This window comes from Jaculus jaculus, chromosome 4 (genome assembly GCF_020740685.1).
Source record: "Jaculus jaculus isolate mJacJac1 chromosome 4, mJacJac1.mat.Y.cur, whole genome shotgun sequence".
Taxonomy (NCBI): Eukaryota; Metazoa; Chordata; class Mammalia; order Rodentia; family Dipodidae; genus Jaculus; species Jaculus jaculus.
Window position 1 is genome coordinate 163946770 of NC_059105.1, and position 18858 is coordinate 163965627.

The following is an 18858-nucleotide window of genomic DNA, read 5'->3' on the forward strand; positions in this document are numbered from 1 at the left end:
TACTTAGTTGCATAGGTTGACATGTCACCATGCAATGGTGAATAGAAATTATAGTGATTAAAGACAAAAGTATTCAGCTTATCAGTATTGAGCATATATGAATAATAGCGTTATTCGTGGTAATTACTAGATTGCTACTCCTAAATATGCTGATAGATTTTATGACATGTGCACCTCTGTTGAAAACATATCATTTTCCCATTTTGTTCTTTAGTTTGAAGAATATATTGATTATTTTTTTATATTAAAGCAACTTGGCATATATGGAGAGACTCCCCTAGTAAGGTATTATCCTTATAAATATACATTTATATGAATAATAAAATCTAAGTTACTAAAGTTCACTTGGTAGTTATTTATGTACTTATTATTTATTTCTTTATTTACTTGGAGAGATGAGGAGAGAATATGTGTGTGCGCGCACACACATACACACGCATGGAAGAACATGTGTCTCGGGCCTCTTGCCTCTGCACATGAACTCCAGATGCATGCACCCCTTTGTGCATCTGGCTTTACATCAGTACTGGGGAATTGAACCCGTGCTAGATAACTTCACAAGCAAGTGCCTTTAACCATCTCCTCCGGATCATATTTTCTAGTTTTGCTATGTATTTTTTCATAAAATTATTAGCTTGTAGCTTACTGTTTGTACTCTGTTTTCTAGTTTTTTTTAAACATTTTTAAAAATTTTTATTTATTTGAGAGAGAGAGAGAGAGAGAGATGCAAACAGAGAGAGAAAGAATGGGCACACCAGGGCCTCTGGTCACTGCAAACAAATTCCAGATGTGTGTGCCACCTTGTGCATCTGGCTTACATGGATACTTGGGAATTGAACCTGTGTCCCTAAGCTTTGCAGGCAAGTACCTTAACCATTAAGCAATCTATCCAGTCCTGTTTTCCAGTTTTTGACTACAGGATGATACTAATCTGTTAAGTAGGTTGGGAAGCAATCTGCTCTGTTTCCTATAAGCATTATTTATAGAGTTAATATATATACTCTCAAAAATTTTATGGCAGAAACATCTGGACCAGGCATTGAAGGAAGGATTTGACTATACATTCAATGCACTTATACATCATAAGATTGTTCAGGCCATTTCTTCCTGAGTGACTTTAATAATTTGTGTTATGAATTATTCAACAGTCTATGGTATTTTTATTTACATGCTTACATTACAGTACTTTTCTTACTCTGGCATGCCTGTGGTATCTGTAATGAGGCTTTTATTCACTTTGTTTATAAGTTTAGTAATTTGGTATTGTAACCTCGTCTGTTCATCTGTAAGTACATTAATTGTACTTGTGTTTTAAAGCAACTGGATTTTCCTTACATAGAGTTCCTCAGATTGCTGTTCTGTAGTTGTCTGTCTTCTTGTTCAGTAACCTCACCATCATGGCCACCATGTCCTTGTACTTTCTTGGTATTTACTTTGGCTTATCTTTTTCTCCTAGAGACATATATTATTCACTTGAGATATTTCTTTGTTTTTATTTTTAACTTGGGTGTCATTCTCATGAATGACATATGCTTCTTTTTTAAATTTTTTTTTGTTTATTTTTTTATTTATTTCAGTGCAACAGACAAAAAGAGGGAGGAGAGAGAGAGAGAGAGAGAGAGAGAGAATGGGTGCACCAGGGCCTCTAGCCACTGCAAATGAATTCCAGATGCATGCACCCTCTTGTGCATCTGGCTAACGTGGGTCCTGGGGCATCAAGCCTCGAACTGGGGTCCTTAGGCTTCACAGGCAAGCGCTTAACTGTTAAGCCATCTCTCCAGCCCTATTTCTTTCCTTTTTAACATTATCAGCCTTAAATGCTCTAAATTTACTGTCTTTTACTGAATCACAATTTCTCATTTAGTTCTATTCTGGTCAGAAAACTTATTTTTGACTATTTCTACTCCCACTCTCAAATATTTTGAGACTCATTTTATGACTATAATGGGACAAATGCTCATGGATTTACCATGGGCCCTTTAAAAGATGACACATGTCCTGTTATGGTTGCAGCATTTTTTTTTTTTTTTTCGAGTTAGGGTCTCACTCTAGCCCAAGCTGACCTGGAATTCACTATGTAGCCTCAGAGTGGCCTTGAATTCACAGCGATCCTCCTACCTCTGTCTCCTGAGTGCTGGGATTAAAGGTGTGAGCCACCACGCCTGGCTCAGTTGCAGCATTCTTTATTGTCATTGGGTTTGTTGGTCCAGGGTTCTGTACAAGCACTCTGAGTTCTGACTGATCTTTATCCACATCTAATAACTCCAGAGAAAACAATGTTGGGATCTACAACCACTATTGTGAACTGGTTTCTTTCTCTTTTCAGTTTGTATCATTTCCATGTGTTTTTGCTTCAGATAACTTGAAGCCCTATTACCAGGCACATATGTATTTAAGTGAGTAATTTTTGGTGGAATGGTATTTTTATCAATATAAGACATTTCACTTAACCCTGGTAATATGCATTGTTTACAACTAGTTTTTGTGACATCAATATATTCATTAAAGTTTTGTTATATTTAAATTCATATGTTACATATAAGAAATCATAAATTACATATAGAAATTAAGATTTAATTGTACAATTTCAATCTTTTTTAAACTTTTACAAAAATATTTTATCTTTACTTGTTTATTTTTGAGAGAGAGAAATAAATATGGGCATGCCAGGGCCTCTAGTCACTGCAAACAAACTGCAGACACGTGTTCCGTCATGGACATCTGGCTTACATGGGCTCTGGGGAATCAACCCTGGGTCCTTAGGCTTCACAGCATGCTCCTAACAGCTAATCCATCTCTCAACTTCCATAAATTTAGACAATAACATGATCATAATTTCCTCTCATAATTCTCCCCTCCTAAATGCCCCCTATACCACACTTTCAATAGTTTTAACAAATGGACACATTTGTGTAAACACAAATGGATCTGGAATAATGGAAAACTGAAAAGTTCCCTCGGGCTCCCTTGAATTCAATTGCTTCAATCCATCTCTATCCTCTGCTCTAGATCCTCTAATATAGATTTTCAATTTCAGAGTGCAATAAATGGTTAAATACTATGCATCTTTTAAATAGAGGTTATACTTTAATATTTTGCTCCATTTTATGGTGAGAAACATTACATCACACTAATTTCCAGATATGTTTTTTTTTAATCCATTTACCCGGTTTTTCAATTTTGTTATTATTAATTGGGCTATGTAAGTATTCACATATAAAGCTTTCTTTTTTCGTTTCCTTTTTCTTGTTAATGATTAGAAACTTTGCTTTATGTTGTATATGTTGTCCCATTTCCTTTCTCCCTGTCCACTTCCGCTGAGGGCCTTCCTCAGTGGGGTTATTGGTATTCACTATGGGGTTATAAATTACGGTTGTGGTCTCCTTTCCACCCTGCGGTTCTTCACAACCTTTCAGCTTCTCTTCTACAATCTTCCCTGAGCCTCGGCCGATGTGTTATAAGTCCACTTTAGTGTTGACTTCCTAGCAACTTCTCAATTTCCTTCAGAGGCCATCCATTTTCATCAAGTTCTAGGCCTTCAGAAGTAAAAGACAAGAATGTTGGCACTCTACACAAGAATAAAAGTGGGTGGGAAAATTGAAAACATGGTTTTAAGTATGATGAAGTCATTTAGGATGCATCTGATCCTAGAGCAAATTTTACTTTCTTTTTTGTTAAATTTTATTTATTTATTTATTTGAGAGCGACAGAGAGAGAGAGAGAGAGAGAGAGAGAGAGAGAGAGAGAGAGAATGGGCGCGCCAGGGCCTCCAGCCACTGCAAACAAACTCCAGACGTGTGCGCCCTCTTGTGCATCTGGCTAATGTGGGTTCCTGGGGAATCGAGCCTCGAACTGGGGTCCTTAGGCTTCACAGGCAAGCACTTAACCGCTAAGCCATCTCCCCAGCCCGGATTTTACTTTCTATGAGCACAAACCATCAATGTCTGGTTTAACTGGTGGAAAAAAAAAATAGTAAAGTATAGCCATGTTAAATAGAAAGGAGGACTCTGGAAAGCTAGCTAAACAAGTGCCAATAAAATTTGAGGGATATGAATGCTTCCTACCAACTGAAGTATGGACCTAGGTTAACAGTAATGGTGGTGTGATGTTGCTTCATAGTTCTTAAAAAAATTTCCATTAGCATTCTAATTCCACTTTTATTCCAGGATTGACACTTTAACACATTTTCAAACACACAGCCAGAGTTCTCTGACATATTTTCTAACAAAATGGATTCCCCCGGATCTTCCTTGGGCTGGTCATTTCTGTCTCAATGAGCATTAAACATGTATGGTGGAGGTAGATTATCTGCCTGTGTTTATAATACGAAGAAAGAAGGAAGGAAGGGAGGGAGGGAGGGAGGGAGGGAGGGAGGGAGGGAGGGAGGGAGGGAGGAAAGAAGGAGGAAGGATTTATTTTATAGAATTCTCATAAAATGAATTTTATGTGTTCTATTTAAATAAAAGAAGGTTTGATTGGTCAATTGATATTTAAACTTGGTTTTAATTTTAAATTGTTTTTTACACATAGTTTTCCTTGATATTATGATAATGCTTACAAAAATTAGTTATGGTTTATCATATTACTGCCATTCCTGGGACATACTGCATTTGATTTTACCATATAAACATAAAAGTCACTGGAATGATTTAGTTATTAATATAGACCAGCAGACAGGCAAGATGGAGTTAAAAGGTAAAAAGAGGGAAGTCATTGTTAATTAAGAATATTGGTAGTTATCAATGAATGTCATGTATTTAACATTCCTGTCACTGTGAGGACATTCATGTCATAATAGCTTGAAGAGAGAATTATGGAAAACCTTTGTATCAGAGATTGCAGTCTTTCTTCCATGGCTGCACTGATTCTAGGTCTGTTGTGAGGTGAAACATCATGGTGGTGGGAGCATGTTTGAGGGGGCTGCAGACCTGATGGCAGAAAGGGCATAGGAAGATGGAGAAATGAAAAGACAGAGGGAAAGATACTCTAAGATCCCTCTCCCTCATCTTCTACCAGTGAGGTGCCACCTGTAGTTTCCAGAACAAACAGCACTGCCACCTGGGAAACAGGCTTTAATACATAAACCTTTGGAAAGATATTTCATATTCCGACTATGATATTATGTAACATAAGCTACTCATATATTTATAACTGTATGTCCTCTACATAAAAATACTTTAGGTTCTTTTTCCCCCCTGTTACTGTGAAGTGAGTGAGAACCGCCCTGATGCACCATTAATTAATTGCACCTGCTGTGGGTTGCTTGGCTCTTGATAACCCCCACCTGCACCTTGAGCTCTGCCTTGGATAACAAACATTCTTCCTGAGGTCCTTCCAGCCCACTGCAGATCATGGCTGCAGGAGAGAGTAGTGTCAGTCCTGTGCTACGTGGGATTCCTCTCATGAACAGCTTTATCTTGTCAATACTCTTCACCATTCTTCCTTGCCTTTTGTTTTTGTATAGGAGCCAGACGTGCTTCAATGTCTGAACTTCCCCTTACCCTAATCCTCACCCCTTTCTCCTTTACACTTTACAGGCCTTCCATTTGCTCTCTTGCTTATTGCTACCTCCCTGTCTATCTTATGCAAAACATAGAATACTGAGTAGAACAGTTAAACTAAAGCACTCATTTATTTTGTAGTACCGTAAAAGCAGTACCGTCATAAGACTTATTGGATTAACGGTTCCGTTTCAATTAACCACACCTTAGAGAAGACTAGAACTTGAGCCTGTGAAAGATTTAATAGATATACACAACACTGAAAATACTGAAGAATGACAATCTCATTATTCCTTAATATATTTTCACAAAGCATTGTTATGATCAGTTGTTAAAGCCATTTTCACTCTGAGGTATCAGTGTAAGGGGGTTGAAATGTAAAATGTCTTCTGTACTCTCATGTGTTGAATACTTTTTCTCAAGTTGGTGGTGCTGTTGGGAAGATCGTGGGACCTTCAGGAAGTGGAACATTGCTAGAGAAAGTGTGTCCCTGAGGACAGGCCTTGATGTGTTATAGCTCAGCTCAACCCCGCCTCTTTGTCTTATTTCTTCCTTGCTGACGTAAGTCAGGTTTCCTGCAATGACCATGCCTTCACCATCACGTTTAAATCTTCTCTTCAAACTGTAAGGAAATAAATCCTTCTCTATTGTATCCCTAAAATTTTCCTCTGAGAAGATGAAAATACACATATACTCACCCAAGACAGGGCTCAAGTGACAGGCCCAAGCACGACTGCACCAGAACAGGTTTGGTAAAACTACAAATTTACTGGGGTTGCTTACAGAATAGGATGGAGAGTGGGTTATAGGGAGACTCAAAGACAGCTGCATCCCCGAAAAGCCCACCACAGCCCGTGTGAGGACTCACCGAAGTGCATCTCTGGAGCTCAGTGCACAGGACTTAAAGGAAGCTAGGCTGGTGGAGATGCTCCTTTATCCCTCCCTATGAGGAATTGGTTAACCTTTACATAACCTTGACAAGGTGTGTGTTGCAGTCCGGTTCGCATTGCTGGTAGAAAGCACCCAACCAAGAGCAGCTTCTGGGAAAAAGAGGTTTATTTGGCTTATAGGCTCTAGGGGAGGCTCCACAATGGCAGGGGAAAACAATGGCATGAGCAGAGGGTGGACATCACCCCCTGGCCAACGTAAGGTGGAACACAGCAACAGGAGGGTGTGCCAAACACTGGCAAGGGGAAACTGGCTTTAATACCCATAAGCCGACTCCCAACAATACACTCCCTCCAGGAGGCATTAATTCCCAAATTTCCATCAGCTGGGAACCTAGCATTCAGAATACCTAAGTTTATGCGGGACACCTGAATCAAACCACTACAGTGTGGTAGTTGAATAGATGGCCCCCAACATATTCAGTGATTTATTAGTTTGTAGTTTGCATCTGCAGCCACCTGGCTGGAGGAGGTGTCACTGGGCGAATCTTAAGGTGTGGTAGTGGGTTTCCAGTTTCAATCTAAAGATATGCAAAGCGTGCCTAGCTGGAGTTCCTGAAGTGTGCTGTGCTGTGTGGCTGTTGGCTTTTCAGCTTGCACCTTTCTCTCTCTCTCTCTCTGCTTGGACCTGTGAAGGCAGGCCAGCCTCTGCCATTATGGAACTTTCCATGGATCTGTAAGCTTTAATAAATATCCCTTCCTCCATCACTGTGCCTGGTCTGGAAGTTCATCTCAGAGAACCCGAAGCTCTCTGCTACACAAGGAATCATTTTAAATTCCAGCTCCTCCCACCACTTGACCTCCTGAGTCTCCTGAACTCCCCTCCTCCTTAAAGGAGGCAATGGTTCAGTGTTTCCGTTCAGGGAAAATTGCAACACTCTTGCCAGAGTCTGCCCTTCAGCAGTTGTTTCCTGCTCCTGTGACCTTTTACATTCCAGCTTTCCAGGAATTGACTTTGTGAGTTTCCTGAGCCTCCTTTTGCCCCTCACAAGGGAATATCTGAATTAGATGAATTCTGTATGCAACACTCATTCTTATGGCACTTATACTCTTTCTGGCCCCCTTTCACTAATATCCCCTGAGCAGAGGAGGGGGTGAGAGAGATGTCCATCTATGGCTAAGCATTGGGTCACTATGTCATAGCAACTCACTTCGTCTCAGGAGCTTGACCAGTTGAGTTTCTGCAGTACACCTCCCACCGTAAAAAGTAGTTTCCTTCCATGACTGGTTGAGACTGACAGCAACAGCAATCTATGGACATGAGCACAAATGTTTAGGAGACACATTCGTTTCACAAAATAGCAGTCGATTCTCCACTGACACCTATGACCTCCCAGCCACAGGCTTCTGATCTGCTTTACAATACCAGATATAAGCTCCCTTATATCCAGCATGCTTCGAGTTCTAGCAGAAAGCTGATGGCTGTACCAACAGCAATCATGCCACTATTGTGCCAGCAGGCACGTCCTGTCTGGAATACTGATAACTCAGCCTACAAGGTTCACAGCTTTGCAGAACGGTTGGTGACAATTCTCTGCCACCAGCCTGCATAGCATTAACAGGCTCTATCAAAGCTAGCCAGTAACTGGAGAGCTTCTAGCTTGGTTCCGACCTGATTTCTTTATGTCCTGCAGCCAACCGTGTGTGGTGTTTTTAGCCATAGGGCCTCCTTACTGTCTTGTTGTGGATTGTATCCAACACCAGTAGCAATAGCCTTTTTCATTTTGAGGACTTCAGGAGCCTCCATAGCCATCAACTTTTAGGGTGGTAGCCCACTGATACCCCTGGAATCTTTATCCAACAATGTTGTGGCATCTGGGCATGCTTGTTTCTCCCTCATGCATGACACCTTCTTTTAAATTCCTTAACTGCTGTCTTTACTATCTTCCCAGACACTTTTCTGAACATGTAAGGCCCTCAGAGTTTAACTTGGTAACATGTGCATGAAGAAGCTTTACTACAGAGGGTATGGCAAGCATCAGTTGGTCTCAGCAGACAAGAGCTAAGCTGACACTAAGCAATACAGCATTAAAAGATTTCATTGCTTGTGTCACTTGTTGACTCAGAAGGGCAATACTGGCAACAGCACTGTGGATGGGAGATGCTAACCCTTCTAAACTTTCGTAATAAGTTGTCCCATTTCCTTACCCTGTGATGCTTTTCTTACCTCAAAGAGACCAAAAGACCCATTCGAGTTCCAAGGTCCCTGATGAATTCATTTCTTCTTAACTGTTTGGTAAATACAGTCTTATCAGGCTCAGTGAACTAGGCTTGGCCACTTCTCTCATTCCTGGCTCCCTCAGGGAAGCCTGTCCTTCCTCTATTGTCATCCACTCCCTGATAGTTATGAGGACCTCAGCCTGCAGAGTCTCTCATGAGCCAGTCCTTCAGGGATGATTTCCCTCATATAGCCTCAAACTGTGCAGTCTTTCTCTGAAGGAAGAATGATTCAGTTTCTCTGCTTCCTCAGCACTCAGGCTGATCCCATCTACAACTGTTGCCTCAGACCAGGCTGCGAGCAATTCTTTCCTTTCTTGCTTATGAGCCCATTAAATTCAAGAAGTTTAAAGACAGAATGCTCCTCAGTTTTCATGGGTTTCCCTTTTTCTCCATTGAAGATTGAATCTGAAGGGCATTTTTTTAAACAACTTTAATCTCATTTTCTCTGTGTGTGTGTCTCTTTTAATGCAGTGGACACTCCCTATGCAATTCCTCATTTATACAACTACGTTCTCTCTGAGTAGCCATCTTGGCCTTGGAGGCAGTGGTGGTTTGATTCAAGTGTCCCCATAAACTTCGGTGTTCTGAATGCTAGGTTCCCAGATGATGGAGATTTGGGAATTAACGCTTCCTGGAGGCAGTGTATTGTCGGGGATGGGCTTATGGGTGTTATAGCCAGCTTCCCCTTGTCAGTGTTTGGCACAGTCTTCTGTTGCTGTTGTCCACCTGATGTTGCGGAGGGAGTGATGTCCACCCTCTGCTCATGTCTTCATTTTCTCCTGCCATTATGGAGCTTCCCCTTGAGTCTGTAAGCCAAAATAACACCCCCCTTTTCCCCGCAACCTGCTCCTAGTCGGGTGATTTCTGCCAGCAATGTGAAGCTGACTGAAACAGTTGGTACCAAGGAGTGTTGCCAATTGCTGATAGATATCTGACTGTGTGGCATTGGCCTTTTGGAGCTAATTTTCAAGAGGAATGTGGAAGGATTTGAAACCTTCCCCTGAGAAACACCTTGCAGTGCTGTAAATACAGCTTGATGGACCATTCTCGTCAGAGTTAAGAGATCTGAATGCAGTTAAAACTATTGACTGTGTGAGTTTGGACTTATAAGGGTGAGAAAGAGCTTTCCTAGCCTGGGCTACAAGCAGTTTGACAATAGAAAAATAAATGCAGTCTTTTGAAGGGGCCTGAATGCTCAGGGACTGTCCTATTTGCCAAAGTCTGCTTTATCCCCTCCCACCCCCATTAGATTAACAAATTGGCACACTGCCTGGTGTTGTGGAGTATGAGAAATGCAGAAAAGAGAGGGTCCTTGAGTTTGCAACATGGTCTTGTGTTTTAGAAATGGCCATGGGCAGTGTGAAGCAGGTTGTTAGATGCCTGCATGGAGGCCCCATAGAGCTGTGAGGATGGACCATGGATTGCAGTGGAGATGTCAAGACTATGAGATAGCTGCTAAGGAGAGTTGCTATCCCTGGATAAATTTCTCCAGGTCTGTGAGTAGCCTAGATGGAAGGGCAAAATTGGAACTCCAGATACTTGCTTCTGTTTAGAATTACTGGACTTGGAGACTTGTCACTGATTAGAGTTGTTGGACTTGTAGCTACCCAATTTGATGTTTGTTCTGTTTGAATCTTGTATTGGTTGAATATTTCTTTGCTATACCCAATGCCACCTTTTGCAGAGTGCATGTTTATTCTGTGCCACTATGTATTTTGGGGGACGGATTTTTTGGTATTATGGTTCAGTTTAAAAACTTTGGACTGTGGGGATATTTGAACATCTTTGGGATTGATAAAAACTATGGGGACTTTTAAAGTTGGACTGAATGTCTTGTATTTTTTAATCATGTATGGTTATGAATTTATGGGGGCCAGGGAAGGATGTGGTGGTTTGATTCAAGTGTCCCCCATAAACTTTGGTGTCCTGAATGCTAGGTTGTCAGCTGATGGAGCTTTGAGAATTAATGCCTCCTGGAGGCAGCGTATTGTTTGGGGTGGGCTTGTGGGTATAATAGCCATTTCCCCTTGCCGGTGTTTGCACACTCTCCTGTTGCTGTTGTCTACCTGTTGTTATCGAGGGGGTGATGTCCGCCCTCCGCTCATACCACCATTTTCCCTGCCACCACAGAGCTTCGCCTCAAGTCTGTAAGTCAAAATAAACCTTGTATCCCACGAATTGCTCTTGGCTGGGTGATTTCTGCCAGCAATGCGAACCTGACTGCAACAGACGCATCTCTTGTTACCCATGACAATGACAACGCACCTCTGCAGCATTTTACTAACACCTTATGTGCTCACTCCTAGTTTGAGACATGCTCTGCTGTCCTTCAGCCGTTCTCAGAGCATCCCTGTGCTCCTGTAGCGGATACCACTCTGAAATCATCTGTTCCACTCCATACGCATCGAGTAATACTGTCATTCTGGGATGTCCCCCCACAGACACTCTACCCCTTGATGGCTCACCCTTAGTTGCAAGTCTCACAACCCTTTGCAAGGCCCATGCCATCACTCTGCCCACAAGAAGGCACATCACACACCACATAGGAAAGAATATCCATGTTGCCATTTTCCCCACAGATGCTCAGGAGGTTCAGAGCCTTCACTTTAGCACTACTACGCCTTTCTGTTTTTAAGGCTGAACAACATTCTATTGCATATATGTGTGTACATAAACATTTAATGCCACATACATTGTACACACGTCCTAATACTGAGTTTCTTACTGCCGACTCTGCATCAAAGGACAGCAATATGCCCTGTAGCTCCAGGTTCCCACTCGGCTCCTTAAAACTAGCAGATGACAGAGATTTATGCAAAATCCATCCAAAGGGAGAGGAGCAAGGCTGTGAAAAAAAATCTATGGGTAGCTGGGCATGGTGGTGCATGCCTTTAATCCCAGCACTTGGGAAGCAGAGGTAAGAGGATCGCTATGAGTTCGAGGCTGTCCTGAGAGTGTATAGTGAATTCCAGGTCAGCTTGGGCTAGAGTGAGACCCTTCCTCAGGGAAAACAAACAAACAAACAAACAGAAATTATGGGTAAATGGTAGAAGAACTTTCAAGGAGGAATTTGCTACAAGAGCCAGACTTGTGGGTGCAGTCTGCAAAAGCTCACAAGGGGAATGTGTACAAAGAACACTGATCATAAACTTGTTAAAATGTCTCCAAAGAATGTCTAAGTAGTCATTCAAATTGTACATATGTATAGCCTTGTGATCTGATTCAGAAGTGGGATAAAATGTAGGCCACTGGAGAGTCACCAGGGCAAATTAGAAGACAGCCATTGCAGAGAAATTGCTGTAGGTTAACCAATGATGGAGATGTGCTCTTGCAGTACCCAGAATAAAAGGTGGTGGCATGATGTTATATCTTCAGTGAAGATATCTCTTTAAAGGGGCTTCCTTTCCCTCCATATCTAAGTCAAGTCTCTTGTCTATGGGAATGCTAACCCCGGGCTCATCATATATATTTGTAAAATAGCTCCTGATCGAAAGCACCCCATTCATATTTCCTTTTGTTAAGGAGTTAATTACATAGAGGGGTGTGAAGATGGATGGAAAAGCATATCAAACAATATTAGGACATGATTATCATTTTCTAGCCTGTCTGGGCATTTTAAAGGACAAATTGTAGAAATAGAGGAAAAACAATTTTCCAGCTAATTTTTCTTGTCTCTTCCATAACTTTAGGTTTACTTCATTTTGATGTTTCATCTAATTTTCTACTTTTTGCGGCTATGTTCAAAGATGTTAAACTATTCTATTTTTGAAGTTTCCACTTCATCCTACCTCCATACATACTTTTTCTTTAAATGTTTTTATTTGTGTGTGTGTGTGTGTGTGTGTGTGTGTGAGAGAGAGAGAGAGAGAGAGAGAGAGAGAGAGAGAGAGGGAGAGACTAGGTGTGCCAGGGGCTCCTGCAGCTTCTAACAAATTGCAGACACATGTGTTACTTTGTTTATCTGGCTTTATGTGGGTGTTGAGGAATATTAGCTGTGCACTCCAGCTTTTTAAGCAAGTGTCTTGTAGTACATAGCCATCTACCCAGTCCCCTCCTATAATTCTTGTATCTGTGCTTTTACTTTTCTTCTCAGTGTGATTTGCCTTACAAGCGGTGGGAGTGGGGGGTTGTGTTTGTTTTATTTAAGAACATGAATAGTTGTCAAAGGAATAGTGGAAGTAAAATTCAGTGATCATGCACATGCACACACTCATATTTTTAAAAGTTTCCAAAAATTACATAGTTGATTTTTTAAAATTTATGCAGACACATTTAAAGTAATTTCTTTTTATATTTTATGTTTTTTTTCTTTTTTTTAAAGGTAGGGTCTCACTCTAGCCCAGGCTAGACCAGGAATTTACCATGTAATCTTAGGGTGGCCTCAAACTCACAGTGCTCCTCCTTCCTCTGCCTTCCTAGTGCTAGGATTAAAGGCTTGTGCCACCATGCCCAGCAGTAATTTCTATTCTTCTTTCCACTTTTCTTTCATTCAAATGGAAAAAAAGAAAAAAAGAAAAAGAAAGAAAGAAATAGGCTAGATTGCTCTTCTACATGAGCAGAGATCGTAAGTTCTACCCTCAATTTTGTACTAAATATGGATGGGTGTACAAGGTACTGACAATTCCTTCATTGGAAGATGAGAAGGAACAAGAAGTGGGAAGTCCTAGGTTCTGACTATGGAGGGAGCAGTTGGGAGTGGCTCTCTTGCTGTGATAGTTAGGTGTTGTCAACTTTATCTGTTTAGTAATCCATAGGCTGCTTCTAGGAAGGATCAACTAAAGGAGGAGGTCTTTCTCCCAAGGTGAGCCCTTCCCCCAGAGTGGGCGGCCCCGCTCAGAGAGGGACTTGATATAAGAGTTCCCTTTTTCCTTCCTTCCTTCCACTTGGCTGCCGGAGCTGCTCCCTACCTTCTAGCGTGGATTGAAGACCAGTGCAGACTAAAGACCAACATCAACTGAAGACACACGTGGATCGAAACCCAGCGGCTCCTCAGGAAGCCTCCAGGCTTTCCGGCACCATCTGCAGTGCCGGGTCGGAACTGCTGAGGCATCTGGCCACGTGGACTGAGCAGCTACCAGGTTCAGTGATTCTCGGGCCTGCAATGGCTATTGGACTACTGTAAGCTAATCCAATAAATTCCCTTTATAAAATAATTCATTCTAGTAATTCTGTTCCTCTAGAGAACCCTGACTAATACACTTGCCTTCATGTCCACATGTGTCACCCTGGATCAAACCTGGTTCACGTGGATTCTCAATCTGAGGAAAATAAAATTAGCTAAGCTTTTGTGGAACAGATTCCATGTTTCCCATTCTATTCAGTTGTTAGATCTTTGAGAAGATATTTATGTTTTTTTAGTTTATTCTATATTAAAACCAAGATGAATTAAAAAAAAAAAAACACTGTTATGAAGTGTTATAAGCCTAGAATATAAAAGCAGTTTCCAACTGAACACCAGGAGTTCCTTAACACTATATGTAAACTCTAACCTATTGTGAAAAATTAGCTCTGATAAGATCACGATGGAAGAAAGTAAAATCAAAGTACAAGATAGAAAACATACAGGAACTAACTTTTAAAAGCACTCTAAATATACTTAGTTTGCATCCTAGAAATGGAACCCAATTTTGTGGTAAATGTGAAGCTTCACAGTTACTCATTGTTACAAAGGTGTGTTCCTCATCTCTCAGATTGCTCAAAACCTTGCTGTGCACACTGCCACTGATATGTGCATTGCTGTGCCTTCCACCATGTCTTCCAAGATGATGCTTATTTCTTTAACTCATTTGAATTAATTAAGGATGAATTATGGATAAAGTAGGGTCTCAGTTGAGTAAGAAATTTAAATATGGTTTCCACTAAATCTTAAATAGTGCATCAATCAATGGACTTAAATACTTTGTATAAAAAGCAATAACTGAGCACAAGGGAGGCAGAGGTAGGAAGATCTGTGTGAGTTCGAGGCCACCCTGAGAATACAGAATGAATTATAGGTCAACCTGGGCTAGACTAAAACCCTACCTCAAACAAACAAACAAAAAAGCAATAATTATAAGCATAACCTTACCAAAGTACAAGTGCCTTTTCCTTTGGAAAGAGAGTAATAGTTTCTTAAGCTTCAGAAATGGGCCACTCACTTTAAAATTGATATTATCTTCTTATCGAAAATATAGGTATCAAGCCTTTCCAGATTCAGGCAATGTAAACTTTATTTTCTTAAATCATGTGTGTGTGCATGTGTGACATATATATTCCTTTTAGAGATATCTCATACTAGCATGTACTTCAATTCTAAATCTACTCATCACCACTGCCTTTATTCACACTGTGAATGAATTTGGCTGAAATCAACTCTGATGTCCTGAATATGGTTCTGAAGAGAAGTTTCAGGATAGTTGAAGATTTGTTTATTTTTTAAATATATTTTTATTCATTTATTTGAGAGAGAGAGAGACAGAGAGGCAGAGACAAAGAAATAGAGATAGAGAGACAGAGAATGGGCACATCAAGACCTTCAGCCACTGCAAATGAATTCCAGATGCTTGCATCCTCTTGTGCATCTGGCTTATGTGGGTCCTGAGGAATTGAACCTGGGTCCTTTGGCTTTTCAGGCAAGCACCTTAACCACTAAGACATCCCTCCAACCCTGAAGATTTATTTTTGCTCTAGATGAATGACTGGGTTTAAACACCATGACAGAATTAATCAAAATATAGATTTGTCACATTGCTAGAATAACCTTAACATACTATAAATAATGACTCATTACATTTAATTAATTTATAAGGTTTCTTATTATGTTTAGAACAAGTGAGTGCTTAAAACTTAAATACAGTTTGAGTTTCATGCCTGCCTCACAAGCAACTTGAAGGGCAGATAAAAGGGATGGAAAGGTTTGGAAGGAAAAGAACAGGAAGGTGGGGGAAGATATACACAAAACAAAATAAAAGCTGGATTGGTACCATAGAACCCTACCTTCTGGACAGCAGACTATAAGATATAAGCCTTATTAAAAGCATAAAGAGATTGTCTGATAAGAAGGACCCTGGAGAGGGTGGGATGAAGCCTAACCCTAAAACATTTGGCTCTGGCTTGTGAATCCCCATACCAGAAACTGATTACCACCCATACTGAGATGTTGATCAGAGAGAGCAGCACGGTCCCCAAAACAAGACAGGATTCTATCAAAGTGCTTGATTAATAGCCTGAGGTGAAAGATAAGACCTGACAGCTGAAGATATCACATGCTGTTGAACATTGAGCAGTCCAGTTGGAATCTGGAAGGGAACTCCCAGATGATCTGCCCATATAGGGCTGGAAAGCTCTGCATGAGCTGCTGAGGCAAAATGTCCAAAAAACATTGTGAGCAATAAGGGGACCCTACTATATGAAAGCAACCATGCTTAGAAGATGTGAAATAGTAGTACACAGCCAAGATTGGTAACCATCGGCTCTCTGGTTGGCTAAGAGAGCTGTTCAATGGAAAGGAACCCATAGCTGGAGTTGGGAACCAAGTCAGAATCCTATAGAGATCAAGATTACTGAATCCAATCAGATGCTCCCACTAGTCTTTTTGTCCCCAAATGAGGCTAAATCCATCAAAATTTCATCATATTAAGAATGCTTATCATGGGCTGGAGAGATGGCTTAGCAGTTAAGCACTTGCCTATGAAGCCTAAGGACCCCAGTTCGAGGCTCGGTTCCCCAGGTCCCACGTTAGCCAGATGCACAAGGGGGCGCACGCATCTGGAGTTTGTTTGCAGAGGCTGGAAGCCCTGGCGTGCCCATTCTCTCTCTCTCGCTCTATCTGTCTTTCTCTCTGTGTCTGGCGCTCTCAAATAAATAAAATAAAAAATTTTTAAAAAAAGAATGCTTATCACCTTTAACCTATCCTGACCTCAGTCTCCGTTGGAGAATCTGGTTTTACTTTTTCAGAAAGCAGTGATAACTGAGGACAGCCAAAATCTATCAACAAGTCAAGAATGGATAGATGACTCCCTATCTGCAGATGAACCCCTTAAAACAGCATCTGGGGCTCAGATGAAAACACAGAGGAAGTGGTGAGATGAGCAAGGGTGCTGCTTCTATACAAACCCAACAAACTGTGTCAGGGTGATGGAGACAGACACTGAGGATACTCAAAGTGCACCAAAGCAGAAACCCAGAAGCTGCTGAGAGCTCAAGGCTAAAGTAGACTTAAAGCACACCCACCACGGCTCAGGGAACTTTGCTGAAGAGAGGGGCAGAAAGAAGGCAAGAGCCACAGTATGGGAGGGAATATCCAGAGGTGTTGCCCACACTCCCTACAATGTCTTGCTGCTGACTCCATAATGAATACCAGCAATCCCACTAAAGAGGGCCCTCAGTGGAGTGGGGGTAAGGCGGAGAGAAATGATGGTACCAACACTTGATGTATCTGTGGTGGTTTGACTCAGGCGTCCCCCAGAAACTTAGGTGTTCTGAATACTAGGTCCCCAGCTGGTGGAAGTTTGGGAATTGGCACCTTCTGGCCATGATACCTTGTTGAGGGCAGTCTTAGGGTGTAATAGCCAGCTTCCCCTTGCCAGCACACTCTCCTGGTGATGTTATCCACCTGATGTTTGCCGGGAGGTGATGTCTACCATCTTCTCATGCCATTGTTTTGCCCTACTCTTTTAGAGATGCCCCTCAGGTCTGTAAGCCAAAATAAACCCTCTCCTTCCACAAGCTACTCTTGATTAGGTGTTTTATGGCAGCAACATACAGTTGGCTGCAATAGCAATACTGGTACCGAGAGTGGGGTCATTGTTGCTAGAAACACGACTGTGTGGCTTTTGGCCTTTTGGAGCTGATTTTCAAGTATAATGTGGAAAGATTTGAAACCTTGACAAAAGAGTTTCTCTGCAGTAATGTAAATACACTTTCCTCCCTCCCACAAGCTGCTCTTGGTTGGTTGCTTTTTACCAGCAATGAGAAGCTGATGGTTACAGTATCCACACTGTTTCTACTTACTAAAAATATTGTAAAAAAAAAATAAGTGCAGTATAGCCTCAAAAACTGTTTAATTAATTATGACATTTGTCTGCACTAGTCTGACCACCTTGTGTTATAGCCATAGAACTTTTCTCAATCCAGGAAGCCTCCTCAGGTCCGTTTGCAGCCAATATTTTCTCAGGAAAGTTAATGCTTGAAACTGTTTTGGCTTCAGAGCATGTGTACATTTAAGTCAGCTGGAGGTAAATAAAGAATACAGGTAGAAGAAGCCATTTTGGTTACTCAGGTGTGAATGTGGGAAGGAGAAAGAAAGAGCCAATGACAACTGTTGCTCACTTGTCCACTCAGAAGGAGACAGGAATCTTACCCCCAGCCCCTGAACATCATGACTGAATCCACAGAGAAGAAACACTTTACAGGGACTGTTCAGTGTCTGTGGAACAACATGGCAGCTCCGATTTGCAGACTCAGTATATCCCTAAAGATCAATTATGAATTCATCACTTGGAACTTAGCATCCCTTTCCCACAGAAGCAGCATAATAAATGTCATAAATGATGGTTAGCATCCCAGGTTAATCATATAGCCTACATTAAGCATAGTGAATATGAAGCATTAAGCATTTTAAATGAAAAATAGCTTCAAATCCACAAGACATGTAATTAAGCACAACAAAAAAAAATGAATAATTGTTCCTATTTACTTTGAAGCTGTTGCTTTACAAAAGCCAGGTATAATTGGAGAAGATATCTGACATTAGTTTATTTGAGGTTTGAGAGAATTTTCTGGGCATTTTTCAAATTCTTTAGATGAGAATTTTTTTCTTTATTTTGTTTGATTCTATTTTTATTCTGATGATATCATGTTTTTTTTTTTTTTTGTTCCAATATAGGTCAATATTTAACTCTAGACTGGTAGCCATCTGCTATATATGACCAAAAACAAATGGTTCAAGTAAACACTTCTTGTAAGACATAAATTCACTGTGCTCCAATGTTTGACTGGCTACAGGATGCCATGACATCTGAGCTGATGCTGCCTTAACCTGCAGGACAGCCAAGGATCCTGAACCTCTGCAGTCTTGCAGCATTTTAGACCCTCCTCCACTCCACTCCATTTCCTGGTTTTTTTTTTTTTTTTTTTTTTTTTGGTCATAATATTTCCTCTAATATTGTCTCCTTTTTTTAAATCTCATCTTAAGCATGGGCGTCTTGGTG